Source organism: Lissotriton vulgaris, chromosome 3_1 (genome assembly GCF_964263255.1).
Source record: "Lissotriton vulgaris chromosome 3_1, aLisVul1.2, whole genome shotgun sequence".
Classification (NCBI taxonomy): domain Eukaryota; kingdom Metazoa; phylum Chordata; class Amphibia; order Caudata; family Salamandridae; genus Lissotriton; species Lissotriton vulgaris.
Window position 1 is genome coordinate 1,297,841,673 of NC_141689.1, and position 18,638 is coordinate 1,297,860,310.

The window sequence follows — 18,638 nt, forward strand, 5'->3', positions numbered from 1 at the left end:
GGCATCCATCATGTAGGCATTTATATATTGCTAATGATTCCACAAGGCAATTTTGTCCAGTCAATTGCACATGAAAGTTTGCCCTACTTCTGTAATAAATTCACATGTAAGGTGTCTCTTCTTTCCGCAGAGTGATCATACCCCTTGCGTATCTCACTGTAGCCCTTTTCAGCAAGCACACCCAATCCTTACAGATCACCAAAATAATGAGGTGCCACTCACTGGTAGCACTGAGTTCTCGGAAGGTCATTACCTCACCAATGGTTTATGGGTTCGTTCAACCTACAAGACAAAACACACGGTACATAGTTTTGTCAATGCTGATCATGTACACTGTGTACAGATGAAGCATAGTTCAATGACTTTACAGATGGCTGGTATTGTCTGTATGTTGGACTTGTAGCATGAGGCACATTTGGAATGCCCTCATGATAGATATATGTTTGCCATGCTGCAGTATATTTAGATGATAACAGCTACATACATCTGACAATTCCCATGCTTCTTTGACTTCTTTGCCTAGCTCCTTACATGTTACCAGTGCACTGTAAGTAAACAATGACCAATCAAGGTCTATATAGTCTCATAAAGGTATGATGATGTGTGTATGTAACAGAGACATATGTGTGACCATTTGGAGGGACAAACACCTTGTCCAACCTGTGACTCGATGACTCATGAGTGTGCTACCCTGCAACATACATGGCGGGTGGCCCACACAGTTCTGTGTCAGTAATGACCTAGCAGGTTGGGTGACAATACTCCTTTCACAGAGTGGGATGGGTCCCACTTCACAGATGGACCTCCCCTTCACTGCATGGTCTGTTTTGGCTATTGTAATGCCCCTGTGAACAGGCCACTGTGGCATGATCAGTGTATGTTAGTTAGTTAGACGATATCATGCTATAATAACCTTCCACATATCTGGCTCATCTTTAATAAAACCGTTTAGAGAATTTTGCTACATCCACACAGCTACAAACTCATGGTATATAGGAACTTACCAATAGCCCCACCAACTTATATTGCCAGGTGATCCAGGAAATCCTGCTCCTGGCAGAGGATATCTGCCCATCGGTGCTCATATTGGTGGACAGTCTGCTCAACTCTAAATACTCAGCTAATCTGATAGTGCACCTTCTCCTGACCTCTCATGGGTTGGTAAGCCCTGGGTAACCCGACCTCCACTTCCAAAAATGTTGGGCCAGTATTTGACCAACAGCTACAGCAAGCCCCCAAACTCCCCCTCCATCAGGTTCCTGGCCCTGCCATTGCCCCCACATCTCCCTACATCCACTAGCCACTCTCAACCCGGAAAAAACGAAAACACTATCCCTTCCACCACCCCTATAACTATTAACCCTTATTGAGACAAAAACCTCAAAATACACTCACCAAACAACACAAAATGCTATTACAGAACAAATGTGACTGCTTTAGGACACAGCACAGACAGCACAGACACCAACAAGACCAAGCAAAGGCACCAAACTCACCAGCAAACAACAAACACCTCCATCAAACAGCACAGACCAAAAGACAGTAAGTTAAAGGAACTTTACACTACCTGGTTTGCAACATGGCTGATCCATTGCATAATTTCCTGTGTGGGTGCATCACATTTTTGATACATGTGTCAAATTCCCTACTAAAGATTTGTTTTTTCTGATGCTTCACTAGTGAAATATCCAAGTCGTGAGTTACACTATGGCCAATGCATTGCTTTTGAGTGTTTGGCGTTGATGCATGGCTTCTGCCCAATGCTCTTTCCACTCAAGCATCATGTTTAGCATTAAAACGTCACTATGCATACTAAAGAGTTACATTTACCACTAAAAAGTCACCTTCATACTATAGTGTCTCCTTTTCTACTTAAGGTCATGTTTAGTGGTATAGCGTCACCTTCAATACCAAAAACATGTTTACTACTAAAAAGTCTCCTTTCGTACTACAGTGTCACCTTTCCTACTGAAGCATCACGTTTAGTGGTAAAACGTCACTTTATGTACTAAAGAGCCACATTTACTAATAAAAAGTCTCTAGGGGTGACCTCTGGTTGAGACTGAGAGACCAGGGTGTCCCTAGAGAAATTTTAAAACAGATAGTTAGGATGCATGAGGCCAACTACGCAAGTGTAAGATGGGGCCCTAATGGAGAAGTGACAGACCGCATTGCCATAGGGAGAGGTGTCAAGCAAGGTTGCATGCTGGAACCAACATTGCTCTCCTTATATGTCAATGACATACCGACCACCCTCTTGGGCTGCGAGCATGACTCTCCCAAGTTGGGTGGTGAGTATGTGCATGCACTGTTATTCGCAGATGATACTTTTTAATTTCACAGACACCTAGATGACTACAAAAATTACTTGATACCTTTCGGTCATACTGTGATAATAAAGGATTGGAGATTAACTCGTCAAAAACTAAGTACATGGCGGTTAATCCCCATAAAATTTTTAGAAAAATATTAACTATTAATAATGAATTGATCAAATTTGTGCATAGTTTTAACTATTTGGGAATTACTTCAGACACCAAAATGAATTGGAAACCACAAATTGATAAAAGTAAAACGATTTTAATTCAAAACCTAACCCCAATAGCCAAAAGACACAAGAGTAGTTATTCAAGAGTAATCTCCCCAGTACTAAAGCTATACAAATGTAAAGCCCAATCTGCAGCATTGTACGGGGCAGAACTATGGGGTCATGCTGCTAAATGTGCCTTTATGACACAAGAATACATTTTCTTTAGAAAAATTCTAGCGCTCCCAGGGTGGACGCCGCTGCTCCCACTTGCTATGGACTTGGATGTTCATCGCACTGATGACCATGCAGTCTTACGTCCGCTGTTATATTGGGTTTGTCTGTGGTCGACAGATGAATTAGTAGACTACAGAGAAGCCCTAAAAGAAATAATAAAAATTAAAGATACAACATGGCTGACATGGTTAAATCAGATAGAAGACTGGTTCATGAAACTTGGGCTTTATCATTATTGGACAGACCCTGAATGTCTGACTTTGAAATGTAAAAAGCTGCTAAAAGAAAGATACTGGGAGTCCCTTCGTAACTCCACTTTGCATAATCCGGAGCTAGGTACTTTATCCCTTAAGTATCTTAATATGAAATCAGAAGGCAGATTTGAATGTTTCATGGATGAAATTTCACCATCTGTAGCAAAGTCATTGTACTTAAAATTCCGCTATGGCATATTGCAGATTAAAGCAAACACTGTGAAATGGGTGTCTAGCAAAACTAACGAGGGAGATGAAGCTTCGGAAAAAAGTGACTTGTGTACGCTAGGCACAAGGAAAGACGAGGCGCATGTTTTGTTCCTTTGCTCTGCATACACACACCAAAGGAACAAATGGATAAAACCTATCTGCCGGCTCCTGGGATTTAGATATCTCAGTGAAGCCGAAAGAGTTCTAAGAAGTGAAACTACACAATCCATTGTTTTTAGTGTAAGCAGATATCTACTCTCTGTGGGGATAGTACGAAGGAGACAGGGTCTTAGACTCTAATACTATGGGGATATATCATCTCGATAATTTGTTTTATTGTATTTGTTGGAGCAAGGGGAGGGAGTATAAAAATTGGTGTCAATACTGTTTACAATTGGTATAATCTAAGTAGTCCTATGATACAGTAGTAATTCCACTTATATTAATTATGTTCTAAATATGAATTTATAAATTGTAAGATACATGATTTTATTATTCTCAATCGTTGAATGAATTATGAATGTATTTATGGTTTTATTTACGCGAATGCCTTTGATTGACTTCTAATTAAGTAGCATTAATTAACGGTGGAAAAAATGGGCATAGATAAGATCCCTCTATATTTTGTCATTCAATATGTACTGAAAATATGTGTATATCTTTTATGGTTTGTTTTTAACCAAAATAAAGAATAAAGAAAGAATAAAAAGTCTCCTTTAATACGATATTGTCACCTTTGCTACTCAAGCATCACGTTTAGCAATAAAGCATCACTTTCCATACCAAAGAGTCACATTTACTGCTAAAAAGTTAACTTTCATACTATAGTGTCACCTTTCCTATTCAAGCGTCGCGTTTAGTGGTATAGGGTCACTTTCCATACCAAAGAGTCACGTTTACTACTAAAAAGTCTACTTTCATACTATAGTGTCACCTTTCCTACTCAAGCATTATGTTTAGTGGTAAAGCATCACTTTCTATACCAAAAGGCCACATTTACAATTAAAGAGTATCCTTTCATACTGTAGTGTCATCTTTCCTACTCAAGCGCCATGTTTAGTTGCAAAGCATCACTTTCCATACTAAAGAGTCATGTTTACTGCAAAAAAGTCACCTTTCACACTATAGTGTCACCTTCCCTACTCTAGCATTACTTTTTTTTTTTTTTAATTTTTTTAAATTTTTTTATTAGCATCATGAGTAACATCAACTACATATATAAACAATGTCAGATAGCTCATATAAGATAAGGCATCAATCAAAAACAATACTGAAAAGCAATATTTCTGTTAGATCGTTAAGACATAATTACTCCCCAAATTTCCTGTATCTTCCGTTTTTGCCTCAGTCCCTTAGTCATCGCTAAAGAGTTTTCCATATTATAAATGTCTTTAACCAGAAGCCACCATTCCATGACCGTGGGGGGATGACTTTGTATCGAGGCCCTGGCAATAGTTAATCTGGCACATGTAAAAAGTATATTCATCAGATCACGAGATCTATTGTTTACCCCAACAACTCCGATCAAAATTTCCAATGGCGTGAGTATAATGGGCCTAGCCAATTTAGTCGAGATAACACCAACTACATCCTTCCAGAAAATGGATAGCTCGGGGCATGAAAAAAACATATGAACAATGTTTGCCCCCTTGAGTGCACATTTAGGACATTTTGTACGGTCATTCGAATCGTTCAATTCATTATTAGAAGCCCATTTTAGAATCCTGTCTGGTGAGTAATACAGTTGAAACAAAGTTTTAAACAGCTGTAATTTCAGACTAGATGATTGAACTGCATTATTTAGGCTATTTAGTGAGGAGGTTATTAAGTCTGGTGTTACATTCACATCCAACTTTGTGCTCCACTTTTCTGCCACCTTACTAATATCATCCTTATGTAAGATAGAGAAAGTCTTATAACCACAACTGATCAGTGCCTTGTCAGAATCCCTGTACATACAGCTCCAGATTTCGGATTCAGATATACTATCAAGGCCTGTTCTACGGGTAATATAATCCTTGATCTGATTATATTTAAACCAAGCCCTTTCTGGTACTTTATACATCATCTTTAGCTTTTCAAAATTAGAAAATCCAGTATGGTCATACAAATCTCCCAAATTATTTATGCCATTATCCGAGAGCATAACAGTAGCTGGATCGTGAAAAACACCTGGCAACCCTGGATTATACCAGAGTGGTGTTTTGGCGTGAAATAGGGAGATGTTATTCCTAACAAGGATAGATCGCCAGATATTTACTGTGTCTCGAATCGTCTTGAACCGTACTCGTTTAAAGTAGTTGGGGTCATTGAGTCTGTACAGAAACATAGTAGCATCATCCCCTAATGTGAATTTGTGAAAATAAAGACATTTGTCAGAAATAAGTAGGCTACGAAAGCGAGTTAAAAAAGCAGCCCAATAATATAATTTAAAGTCTGGTAGCCCAAGTCCACCTTGGTCATAGGGGAGTTTAAGCAGAGATATCGCCCGTCGTGCTTTCTTATACCCCCATATGAAGCTGCTGATGATACCCTCCAGTCTGCTAAAGTAAGTGTTACATACTCTTAAGGGTATAGACCGGAAAAGATAAAGAAATCTGGGTAAGATCTTCATTTTGATTAAGTTAATTCGCCCCAAGATTCCCATTGGAAGTTTGTGCCATTTCTTAAGAAGAAGAGAAGTTTCTTTTAATAAAGGTTCATAGTTGAGTGCAATTATTGAATCAAGATTAGAAGATATTTTTACCCCGAGATATGTTGCCACATTACATATTCCATCTATTGGTGTTAGTGAAGTAAAATTTGTAATTATTTGTGTTTTGCTGATATTTAACCTATACCCTGATGCCATACCATATTTATCTGCTTCGATACCTATACCTGATATCGCTTCAGGGACATTTGTAGAGAAAACCGCTACATCATCTGCATAAGCAGTTATTTTTAGTGCATTAAGGCCATTTTTAAACGGTACAATCATCTCTTGTTTGTGCAATGCAATCAAGAAGGGTTCTATTGCTAAAGCAAATAACAGAGGAGACAGAGGGCACCCTTGTCGAGTGCCGCGTTCAATTGGAAAGATAGGTGAGCATAGTCCTGAATAGCATACTTTACCCCTTGGTTGATCATATAGTGATTTAATCCATTTCAGGTACTGACCTTTTATGCCGAATGCAACCAAAGCTGCCCAGAGGAAGTCCCACCCCACGCGATCGAAAGCCTTTTCCGCATCTAAAAGGATCATTCCGAGTGGGGTGGGATACGTCCTAGCAACATCAAATGCCGATATCGCAGTATTAATGTGAGCGGTAGTATCCCGTTTGGGGATAAACCCATGTTGAAATGGTGAAACCATCTGTGGCATTAGTGACGCAAGCCTTGTTGCTAGTATTTTTGCAAATATCTTTGCATCAGCATTGATTAATGATATAGGTCTATAAGACCCTCTCTCTTGTGGGGGTTTCCCCTTCTTAAGAAAAAATATAATTTGAGTGCGATTCCAGGATTTTGGAGCTTGTTCACCTTTACCAATAGCTTTGATAACCATAATCAGAAGAGGAATTAATTCTTCCATGCATTTTTTATAAAGTTCTATGGGGATTGAATCTTCGCCTGCAGCTTTTCCCAGTGCTAGGGAGTTGATAGCTGCCTGTATTTCTCCTACTGTTATATCTGCCTCTAAGTGATCGGCTTGCTCATCCTCTATATTCTGTACAACATTTTCTGTCAGATAGACTTTTATATTATCTCCTGTTGGAATTGTTTCAGGCGTATATAGCTCTTGATAGTATGTGGCAAACTGATGTAAAATTGATTTAGAATCTTGATGTAATTGTCCATCGTCACCTTTTATTTCCTTGATCAGCGTTTGGGCTCGATCTTCCGCCACTTTATATGCCAAAATTTTTCCTATCCTCTCCCCACTTTCATATTGATTCAGCCTATATTTAGCTAATTTAGAAATGCTTTTCTCCCTAAAAATATTTTTCAAAACTAATCTTGATTCCATCAGTTTTGAATTTAAATCTTCGATTTCTTTTGCCCTTGTAGTGGTGAAATTAACTAGCATCTTAGATAGCCTCTCTTCGATATTAGATATATCATCTAGTAATTTTTTATTGTGAACCCTGTTGATTTTATTTTGCTGCCAAACAAACTGTTGTGTAAACCCACGGATACTGGCCTTGCATGCATCCCATACCATCAGAGGAGATGTAGAAGACCCATTGATATCGATAAAATCTTTTATATGTCCTTTCAGCAAACTCACAAACTTAGCATCAGAGAAAAGATACCGGGGAAAGGAGAAGGGCCTAGGTGGATGCCTGTCCGTTTCAATTTCTATTATGAATGAAATCGGGTTATGGTCCGATGTCACCCTAGGGCATATTGACATTTTACTAGTTGACAATATAGAGTTAGAGGCAAAAACCATATCGATGCGTGAACAGAGCTTATGGGCGGATGAGTAATAAGTATACCCTGTTAAGTGTGGGTGAAGATACCTCCAGGCATCTTTGATTGCATGTATATTAGCCAAATCTAAGATGGCAGCCCTCGTCTTACGCATCCTTTGCATCGCACCCTTTATGGTTGTGTCCATATTATAATCCATAACACAATTAAAATCACCCAGCACTATACGTTCCCCTTCCCAAGTAAGTAACTCCATATTGACCTGATCAATTATTCTTGGTTCGTCCTGATTTGAAGCATGAACCCCACAAATTGTATATTGGAGACCTTCCAAAGTCACTTGTACCATGGCCCACCTGCCCGCTTTATCCGTCATTTTTTTGTTAACTTCTATTTTAAGCTGTTTATGCTTCAGTATTGCCACACCTCGAATTGAGGCATTGAAGTCTGTGCAGACCAAAAGATCATAGCCTAGCTGGTTCAATAACCGTCTATCCTTATATGCAATATGAGTCTCAGTTATAACTACTATCTGTGGGTTATGTATCCTGAGTTCTTCATATACTAGTCTTCTCTTAGTCCGATTGTTTAGGCCAGCCACGTTCCAAACTAGAAGTTTTAATTGATACATTTAATTGGTGTTATTATTAAAAATTCTGACAAAGCTTCTACCCAAAAAAAAAACCATAGCATTTTTGCAAACCATATAAGCTTCTCTTAGCCAAAAGAACATAGATATATTTATACTAATGATGCATTTTTTTTATTTTTTCCCCTCCCCCATTTCCCACCCAGTGGCTACCTTCTGGTCCCCCCATTCGGTTGACTGCCGTTCCCTTGGCAGTCGGTGAGCGGATAAAACACTGTTAGGGTCCAGGCATTCAACACTAATCGTAGCAAAACAACAGCAACACAAAAAGAAAAAGGAAGAAACCTGTGCTACCCAATGTTCGTTCATAGGAGCAATCGCTTAGTTACCATATAGACTTTTAAAGCTAACCAAGATATAACTGAAGAATCAACAAAAACCGTATACACTGAGCATTAGACACTAACTTAGTTGTTAGCTTAATCATTTCCCCTGTCGCCAGGAAGCAATAGCACTTTCAACCTCATTTACCACAAAGAAATAAGATCGCCGTTTTTAATCACTTTCAGCTTTGCAGGTTCCTGCAAATAAGCTTGATATCCAAGTTCTTTAATCGGATCGATGAATTGCTTCAGTTTCCATCGTCTTTCTAGCGTGAGTTTGCTTAGATCAGATCTCACAAAAAAGATAATAGAATCAATGGTGACTGGAGTGTTAGGCCGTGCTTTTAGAGAAATAGCTTGTCGGAGCAGGTAGTTACCTATATAAATCAAAATCGGTCGTGGGAATTTACCACTCTTATCTTTTTGAAATAGGGGTAAACGATGAGCCCGCTGGATCTGAGAGTCCCAATCCCAATCTGAAAGGTCGGGAAATGCCTTTTGAAATAGTTGGGTAATATATGCTCTCGGGTCCGCCCCCTCCGCTCCTTCAGCAATACCAAAAACACGGAGATTCTGTCTTCTCTGTCTATTTTCTAAATCTTCCAGTTTATTTTGCATCTGAAGTAATTGAGAGGCATGTTTATTCACCGCTATTTCAGAGCGCTGTGATTTCTCCTCTGTCACCACCACTCTTTGCTGTAGTTCCTCTATATCTTGAGATACTGACCCCAATTTGCACGCCATCTCTTGCAAAGAGGGCTCTAGCATTACTTTTAGTAGTAAAGCATCACTTTCCGTCCCAAAGAGTCACGTTTACTATTATAAAGTCTCTTTTCATACTACAGTGTCACCTTATCTACTCAAACTTCAAGTTTAGTGGTAAAGCATCGCTTCCATACCAAAGAGACAAATATACTGCACAAAAACTCACCTTTCCTAGAGAAGTGAATTTTTTTTTTACTAGAGGGTCGCCTTTTCCACTCAAGCATAGTTTTTTTACTGACGTAGTTGCTATGGAAATGGGCAAGGTGTAAGTGACACACAGTGCATGACAATGCATGGTGCACTGTTTCTGAGGCGTTGATGCCTGGCTTTTGACCTGATTGTAAACTTCGGATGGCGACTTCTAGTTGATGAAATGTGTGCATGTAGATGTTTCCTGGAACTGTGACATGAATGCAAAGTTAAGTAATGGTTTCAAACATTAATTTCATGTTGAATGTTTATGGCATGTTGGTTTATGTTTCTACCCGAACATGCAGATCACGTAAAGAAATGTTACACAATGCGTGTGCATTGGTAATTGCCAGCAGCAGTGTTTTAGATGTCTCCACCATCGGCATCCTCCTCCTTCTCAATTGAGTCCTGCTGTTGTAGGTCACCGTCTCAGGCGACATTAGTACGCAAACATATATTGTGCAGTATGGCACACACCAAGATTAATTTGCAGACGTGAAGGATCTAAATTTCTGAAGGCCGGACAACACTTACCGATAGTCCAAGGATATATATAAATATATCTATAACCACAGAATAACAAGGCAGTCGGCAATGGAGAAGGTCGAATCGTTTATTGAATCAAAATACAAGCCCTGACAGGGGAGCCTCGGTCTACACGACCCATGGAGGTGCGTAGAGGAGACTAACGAAAAACACACAATACAGAGTATATATACGTTTTACATATTCTGGTTAACACTCAAAAAGGAAGTACACAATTTGTCCGTTAGTCAACAGGAACACCCATTTAAGGTTCTTACACATTTGTCATTAGCTAAGCTAAAAGCTATTCCGAGGGTAGGTCAGTGAGGTGCCCTTCTTGTCTATGCTAGACCCAAGGAGTACAGAAACGGACCCTGCTAGAATGTATGCATCCTACGAGAAGAGCAAATGTGACCTTGGGTTTCCCTGAGCCATGTTCGAATGAGAAGAGAAGCAGACTAACCAATTTAACCTGTTTTCGTATCCTGCATTATACCATGTAACTTCTGAGACTTTATAGACAGATGAAGGGAGATGAAACAAAGTGGCCCTGACTATATCAATAGATCTGAACGGACCTTCATAACTTATCATTAAGCTATCAAACAATATTTGTTTATTCACGATTATGAATACGTATATGCGGTTATATGGTACATAGTGGGACAATCATGAATATTTATGATTTTATATTCCAACAGACGGCCCTTTTGGCCCACTATGGCCAATATAACTACTCTACTCTACTCTACGAATACCCCTTCATCTATCTGCATAAGATCTGCTACTTCCTTTTGAATCATTTGTTTTTCTACCTTCTTTTGTCGGGCCTGGGTCAAAGAAGACGTTTTTTTGGTAGCACAAAAGGTACAGCATGCCGGGCCACAATGAAGGCATAAGCAGCAAGTGAAAATTATTCCAAATACCCCTGCCAAGATCATAAATATCTTCCAGCCCCATGTAGCTAAAAGGCTCCAAAACCACCCACTAAGGGACCAGGTACCATTCTCTTCATGTAGTTCGCTAGCTAATAGATGCAATTTTTTAATAGCGAGGTGTATAGTAGGGGCCGAATCAGGTGTGTAAACACAACAAGAACTGCCGATCACACAACAAGCTCCACCCCTATCTGCCAGGATGACGTCTAACACCATCCGATTTTGGAGAGAGACGAGTCTCGTAGCCTGAAGCTCTACAGTGATGTTAGCTAATATTTCAGTCGTTGTTTGGACCACATTTTCCACAATTCTAGACAAGCGCCTTATATTCCGACTGTTGAAAATCGGACCCCAAAATGGAACCAGGCCCTTAGAAATATCTTCGAACTGTTGTAGCGAGGTATCTGTCTGGTCAGTTTTATCAGTATTATAGCTTCTAATAGTTCTATTTGTCTCTAAGTCTCTCTTTATCAGCTGATGAGTCTTATGATAATTAGAAGGGGCAACATAAAGAGGAGGGTAAAGGAAAGACAGATAACATCATCCTGCCCATCCCCGGGGGAGCCAAGTATAAGCATTCTCCCCACAAACAAAATACACATTAGGGGGGGTGATCATCGGAGGAGTACTATCAGTTTGTAACATATAGGTGTAATTACAGGTACTACTCCCTACCTTAATGTGACCTCGCCCCCTAATACAAAACAAAGAAGTGGAATTTATAACGGGGACTGGCAGAGCTCTATCATTTGTAACATTATGTTCCTTAAAATGTTGAAAATACAAAGTGGAATTAAAAAGCTCAAAGTCCTGCATCTCTTCTTGTAACAAGGTATCATTTTTAGAGTCTGTATATACATTCATGCAAGCATTTGGATCTAAAGAACCCTGACCTTTATCTCCTTCTGCATCAAATCCTTGGTGTCTCTCTATATATTTTAAAATAGCTTCATAATCTCTTTCGGAATATATTTTGGGATTTACAACATAATGGGAATACATCAACAATAACAATTGCCACCATGCCTCGCAACTAGCTAAATACGATAGTGGGAGAGATATAAATAATTCATGTTGATGCATGACTGATGGCAACAAACCACAAACCCAGCAGTTCGTTTTGTTTGTGGTACTGTGAGTCTGCTGTAACATCTTTATGAATACATTTTTCGAATAAGTCTCCCTATGCCTAGCCTTATGCGGGGCAGAGAATAAAATTGATGTTCCTCTGGAGCAGGAGTAGTTTTCAACAATTTACGAACTGGATATTGAAATTTTAAGTATACAAACACACACATCATAATTACAGTAATTAAGGCAATTAAAACAACGAATGCTACCTTCACTCTGGTGGGCCATCCAGAAAACAATTGCATATCATGAATCTGTCGCTGAGGGGCCAACGGTCTTTCATCCACCATCATAATTCGACCAAAGGGAAACATACTCTCTACAAGTCCAAATCTATCTCGGTCCCTTGCTAAAAGTCCAAAACTAATCTTTGTATCCACAAAGCACGCCAACCACCAGAGAGTTTCTTCTTCCCCGCAAGGAATCTTCTCACTGTGTCCATTTTGTTTCTTTTAGAGCCTCACAGGCAGACTCTTATCTTTTATCCAAAGGAAAAACAAACTTTCAAATTCCTAAAGCACGATCGCGGCCCTTATTGCAGTCTTTCTTTCTGAACAGAGCTTTTTTACACAATGTTCCCAGCTCTCTACGAGTTCAGTCCAGTGTCTCCCTCAGCACCCCAATCACTCTGCTCGATGTTTTTTATCACAATGTCTCGTTCTATTCTCCTTCATTAGTGAGTGGGGTACCGCGCTGTTTTCAGGGCCGCAGATCGTATCGACAATGGCCAGGTTGCTCCTGGTCAGAAAACAATTCAGTGGCATGGGTAACAGGCCTGGTCACCTCTCGTGCTTCCTCGGGATTAGCAGTTGCTTTTGACTCAGCTATTTCACCTTCCCCTTCAAGCAACACAGCACTCGATCGCGCTTTCTCTTGAGCATCCGAAAAGGGCACAAAGCTCCGAATCAGCTCTCCTTCCTGACTCGGTACTCCGTCTTTGTCCTGTTGATCAGAGGGCAGTGGTAGTGGGAGGCGCTTGACGTGGCTCGCATGTATCCAGTGTTTGCGGCCATGCACCTTCACCGCCGTCCTCGTCACCAATAAAATCTGGTAGGGACCAGACCACTTGGACTCCAAACTCGATGTTGACTGATAATTCTTCACCAATATCCACTGGCCAGGCTCCAATCAATGTCCAGGACCCTCCGGTAGTGGCTGCAATGTGTCCGATACCTGTTGATGAATAGAACGCAGATCTTTAGTCAACTCATAAAGATAATCTGTCATCAATGGATAATCAATATCTCTGAAGGATCTAGGTCTAGGGACTCCCCACACGTTTGCAGGACGGCCAAATGTGATTTCATAAGGGGACAGTCCAGTCCTTGATTGAGGAGTCGTTCTAAGAGATAGCAGAGCTATTGGGAGGGCATCAGGCCACTTTAGTCTAGTGTATGCACAGACTTTGGCCATCTTGAGATTCAGTATGCCGTTATATTTTTCAACCAGTCCCGCAGATTGCGGGTGCCTAGCGGCATGAAACTTCTGTCTGATCTACAGGCCATCACAAACACATTGTACAAGGGTAGCATTAAAGTGGGGTCCGTTGTCCGACCAGATAATTCGGGGCAAACAATATCTGGGAAAGAATTCCTTAATCAGAACTTTTGCAGTGGTAATTGCAGTTGCATCTTTGGTGGGGTAGGCCTCAACCCACTTACTGAAAGCACACACCACCAACAAGACATACTTTAAAGTATTTACACGTTCCATTTGTATGAAATCTATCTGTAAATCTTCAAAGGGTAAAGATGGCGGAGCAAAGTTGCCACTCAAAACAGATTCTCTACCTCCAGGATTATGTCGTAAACACACCGGACAATATTTCACAATGTGGGCTGCTGTTTTAGCAATATTAGTGTTATACCACACCGGGTCTAGTACTGTGCTAATTCCTTTTGCACTAATATGGGCTGGTCCATGTGCCATCATAACTACTGCATATACCATTGCATTAGGGAGCAACCATCGCTGTTTCTCAGATCGGGCTATCCAGCACCCTTTCTCATCTAATTTCCCAATTTCCTGTCCCCACTTCTGCATTTCTTCAGGGGTTGCTTCTTCTGTAATTGTTTTACACTTTCAAGGGTATTATCAAATAGGGATGTTTCAGTGGGCCATCGGGTAGATGCACTAGAAAACATAGGACTTCCTTTAGTCTGAGCTGTCTCTTTTGCTACTGAATCGGCAAAGGTATTCCTTTTTCCAATGGAGTCTACAACCTTCTTATGTGCACTACACTTAATGATGGCTAACTTTTTTGGTAAGGTTAAGGCAAATAACAATCGATCAATCAAGGGACCATGCTGTATTTTCTGGCCATGAGTAGTAAAGAAACCCCGCTCCCTCCACAGCCTTCCAAAACTATGGGCGACGCCAAAGGCGTACTGGCTGTCTGTGAAAATATTTACTTCTAGACCTTCACTCATTTCACAGGCTCTTAACAAGGCTATTAGTTCAGCTGCCTGAGCTGATTGATGTGGAATCCTTGCAGTTTCCACTATGGTCTTCAGAGTAGTGATGGCATACGCAGCTGTCGTAGTGCCATCTGGCAACTTGAAACAAGAGCCGTCAACATATAATTCTCCATCTGGTTCAAGTAAAGGGGTGTCGGTTAAATCTATACGTCCTTTTGTTTCTTCTTCTGTTCTGAACACACAATCATGGACATCAACTCTTTTGTCTTTGTCAGGGAGAGGTAATAACGTAGCAGGATTCAAAGTAGTGCATTTCTTAATAGTAATATGGGGGGCAAACAGTGTCAATTTATATCCTGTCAATCTAGCACTCGTGAGGTGTTGCGTTTTGGTCCTGTTTAAAAGAATATCCACAGCATGCGGTACCATGACTGTGAGATCAGTGTTAAGGACTATTCCTTCCGACTGTCGGATGGCCAGTGCTACTGCAGCAGTGGCCCTCAGACAGCTTGGGAGGGCTCGTGCTACAATATCCAAAATCGAAGAGAAATATGCACAAGGTCTCTGTTTCCCTCCAAAAGTCTGCGTTAACACCGATAATGAACAACCGTCTACCTCATGCACATAAAGTGAAAAAGGTTTCCGATAATCTGGGGTTCCCAACACAGGTGCAGAGCAAAGAGCAGACTTTAAAGATACAAAGGCTTCTAGACATTCATCCGTCCAGGGCAGGGGTTCATGCACATCTTTGGTTGTCAATTGCAACAAGGGTTTAGAGAGTAGTGAATAGTTAGGAATCCAATGACGACAGTAAGAGGTTATGCCAAGAAAAGCACGAACATCACGTTGTGTACGAGGGACAGACATGTTAGTTATTACAGATATTCGCTCTGGAGTCAATCGTCTCCCTGCTTTCGACAGAAAATGGCCTAAGTAGGTCACTTCCTGTCGACAATATTGAAATTTAGAAAGGGACACTTTATTTCCTTTCTTAGCCAAATGGTGTAAAAAATGTTAGCGTAGCCTCCTTGCATCCCTCCTTAGTATCGGAGGCCACTAGTATATCATCTACATACTGGATATTGGAATTTCCGGCTGGCAGAATCAATTCATCTAGGACTGCTTTTAAAGCCTGACTATAAATACTGGGACTTTCAGTATAGCCTTGAGGAGCGCGTGTAAATCTGAAACTTCGGCCAGCCAATGAGAATCCGAAGATATGCCTACTATCTGGGTGAATTGGGATGCTAAAGAAGGCATTCTTCAGATCAATTACCGAAAAGTATTTGGCCGTGGGAGGAATCATGGTTAAAATAGCGGTTATATCAGGTACCACTGGATACTGTGGAACCACTATTTTATTAACTGCTCGAAGATCAATCACAAAACGGTAAGTATTCTTATAATCTGGAGCACCATCAACTGGTGTCTTCTTCAGAATCGGCAAAATCGGGCTGTTACAAATATTAGCTGATGTTTCTTCTACCATCCCCTTTTGAATAAGGTCCCGAATAATGTTTAACATAGCCCGTTCACCTTCAGGTGAAATCTTATATTGTGGAATGCGAGGCAGCTGCGCATTAGGTTTCAGAGTAATGGACACGGGGGCTATCTTTAACAGACATACATCAGTGTCCCCTGTCGCCCATAAGGTCTGGGGAATGGTAGAGAATTCAGGGGGTAAATGCTCGTTCCTTGCAAAATATTGAGAATCTTGCAAAGAAGGTTTCTGCATTGTCAAATATACACCATCCGGTGAGCAGTAAATCCGAGCATGTAATTTTTTTAAGATATCTAAACCCAAAAGGTTCTCACCACAGTTAGATGTTAACAAAAAGGGCGACTGTATAGAAATAACTCCTATATTGAAGGGCAGAGGCTTGGAAATGGGGCTTACCACTGGTATTACGAGAACCCTACTGATACATTTTTGTGGCCAGACAGAGTCACCCCTGGGACCATGGTATGAGCAACTGAACTATTCATTGCTCCAGAATCCACTAGGAATTTTCCCGATGCACCCAACAGTTCCCCTTGTACATAAGGTCCCTCTTGGTCAATTGGTACTGTAATGTGGCCCCCTCTCTGTCCTTGGCTGTCTCATGCATAATCTTGTTCATCGTATTCATCATCCACGAAATTCTCATTATAGTACTGCCAGTTCTGTGGATTATCAAAATAATTTTTACCGGGAATCCTCATCTTCTCTTCTCATGCTATTTCGATCAATGTTTCCCCGGCCCCGGCCTCGTCCCCTACTGGGAACATTTCTGGCCATTAACAACGGGCAGTCCACTCTCCAATGCCCCTCTTGTTTACAATACGAGCATTGATTCAAACCAACATTCGGGGGACCTCCTCGTCCTCTGCCGGTCCTTCTTTGGAAGGAACCGCGCCCACTTCGTCCTGAATTCTGTCCTCTACTAACTTGTTGCAGCAAGACTCTAGTCTTCAAATCTTTTGTTTTCCTCGCCGTCCTTTCCTTATTTTCATTCTCTCGGTGTTCATAATACTGAGCCATACTAAGGATCACAGATGGGGTGAATGTAGTCCATGTACTTTCGGCCGCCTAAAGGCGTGTCATGATCTCTGGTAACAAATTTGTCACAAATCTATTTACAAACAATCGTATTCCCCCATCCGTGGATAAATCCTGCCCACTAAAATCTATAAATGTTTTCTCAAATCTGGTGAAAATATCCGAGACACTCTCGTCCTTTTTCTGTTTACAAGCAGCTAACTTATCCCAATCTATTTTCGTAGGAGGCAGGAGTGTTTGCATGTACGTAATTATTTTATCTGGTACTGCTAATATTTCATCTCAGGGTTTTTCCCCAGGCTTCCGTTCCTTATCCCAATCTTTTAATTGAACCCACGTTGCTCCTAACTCGGGAATATGATCCGTATCATGTATCTGTCTCCAGATATCGACCGGGATCAAAAGGCCAAAGAATAACTCAATGTCGGGTATAGTCATGATCGCAGAGTTAGCAGCTTCGGCCAATTCTTTGTAATAAGCAGTGGGATTCTTACGAGGGTCAGGGAGCTGAGCTTTTAATGTAAGGACCTCGCTTCGTTTCCAAGGGGTATAAACCCATTGTTCCTGAAGCCTTGCGTCCTCCCTAGGTCTAGTCACATTGCCCCCGTTATCCCTAAGTTCAGGTAATTCTGGAAAGAAAAGAGGATGTACTTCTCTCATAGGATTCTGTGTTCCCCAATCGGTACATCTCCGATGCATTCGCTCAAGATACTGCAATAGAGTTGCCACATTCTGATATAATTCATCGGCCTGCAGGTGGAATTTGTGGGCTCTGTCTCTTATATCCTTTAAAATTTGTGGGGCATACCCCTCCTCAAAACACTGTTCCCATAGCAAAATCAAACGAATCGCCATATTTTCTAAAGCTAATTGTTGTGCAACAGGCTGGTAATCTTTCATAGTACTCCAAATATCCTCCATTGTATAAATAGCATTCCGTATCCATTGGGACGCCTGGTTTAGTATAGTTTTTCGTTCTTCCATACCCAGCGCAGATCTGATATAAACCCGTGGGTCACTTAGATCCGACCCCAAACATTTAGGGGTCGTGTCTAGGGTAGCCAAAGCTCGAGGATCTATAATGCTTCGAGCCGGAGGGGAGAGAAATATTGGACTTGATATAGACGGTACAACCGAATCCGGTTGTAATGTAACCAGGGGTGAAGTAAAGGGTCGGATCGAAGGAGGGGGAATCAGTGCATCCCGTACAGACCCATCTAGCGGGGCCGTAGCCATTGCTCCTACAAGATTCCGTATGGGAGGTGCTGGCGGAAGTGGGGATGCCGGCGGAGGCGCAAGCGCAGGCGCAGGCGCAGGCCCTTGGTGAGCCAACGGCACTGCTAGGTATAGACCCTGTGGGGCATAAGGAGGAGGTGGACGAGCGTCTAACAACCCTTCAAATTCATCTCCCGTATCGGGTCGAGTCACATAACTTTTGTCTGTTCCTAAACGAAACTGTCTATCCATTTGAGCAATATTTTCCTCCAGTTTTCCTTTATCATAAGCTATAGCCTT